The sequence below is a fragment of the Pteropus alecto genome, unplaced genomic scaffold (assembly GCF_000325575.1).
Source record: "Pteropus alecto unplaced genomic scaffold, ASM32557v1 scaffold141, whole genome shotgun sequence".
Lineage (NCBI taxonomy): Eukaryota > Metazoa > Chordata > Mammalia > Chiroptera > Pteropodidae > Pteropus > Pteropus alecto.
In genome coordinates, this window is record NW_006430459.1 from 20,354 (window position 1) to 21,213 (window position 860).

General features: G+C 55.8%; 1 protein-coding gene across 2 annotated transcripts in view; it reads right to left on the reverse strand.

Moving 5' to 3' along the window:
• GABRE (gamma-aminobutyric acid type A receptor epsilon subunit) overlaps positions 1-860 on the reverse strand; it is a 20,288-nt gene that overhangs the window by 17,260 nt on the left and 2,168 nt on the right. The window lies entirely within an intron of this gene.

Sequence of the window (860 nt, forward strand, 5' to 3'; positions counted from 1 at the left end):
CAGCAGGAAACCCCAAATATGAAGCTATCCTTCTCCTCCCTAAAAACAAAAACAAACAAACAAACAACAACAAACCAAAAAAAAAACAAAAACAAAAAAACAACAAAAACAAAAACAGAAATGCAAGGGACAACCTTCCTGGCAAAGTCCCAGGGTGAGAAGAAGGCGTGAGAGAAGCTGCCTGCTCAAGGGAAACCTGCTGCTAGCTTTTGAAAAAGTGAGGAGGAATTGAAATCCACGACCCAAACCACAGACCTCAGAGAGTAACATTCCTGGCCTCTGGCTCCAGTCGTCCCAACACCCAGCAGGGTGCCTAGGGCGAGGGACCGAGGAAGGAAGTGGGAGGCTGGCGGCGGAGAGGATGGGGTGGACAGCTGCGGCAGGAACACTGACACTAAACCAGGGCTCCTGCCTGGGACTAGCAGCAAGAGGAATGGAGGGAAGGAAGCAAGTAAAGTCAGAGAGTTCTCTGGCGCAGTGCCTGGTACTCGGGAGGCGCTCAGAAAAAAAAAATCTTTTAACGAGAGGACAGACTAGCCAAGCACTCAAACATTTTAGGCACAGTCTTGCCCCTCCCGCCCCAGTTCGCGCACCATTCGGGGTGCCCCCTTCCCAAAGTCCTGCAATCCCTACCCCTGTCCCAATCCCCAGAAGCCCGAGCCTGCCGTGACCCATAGCATCGCGGGCCTCTAGCATCTTTTAACGGAAGACTCAGAGAGCCGGGGCGGGGGGGGGGGCATCCTGATCACCGCAAGGGTTTGGGGAGGGGGAATCCCGGGACAGGAGCGGCCAGGAAACGGGCGTCCCGCCTGCCTTCCTGGCTGCCGTTTGGGGGGCCCAGCGCGCCGCTCCTAGGGGCA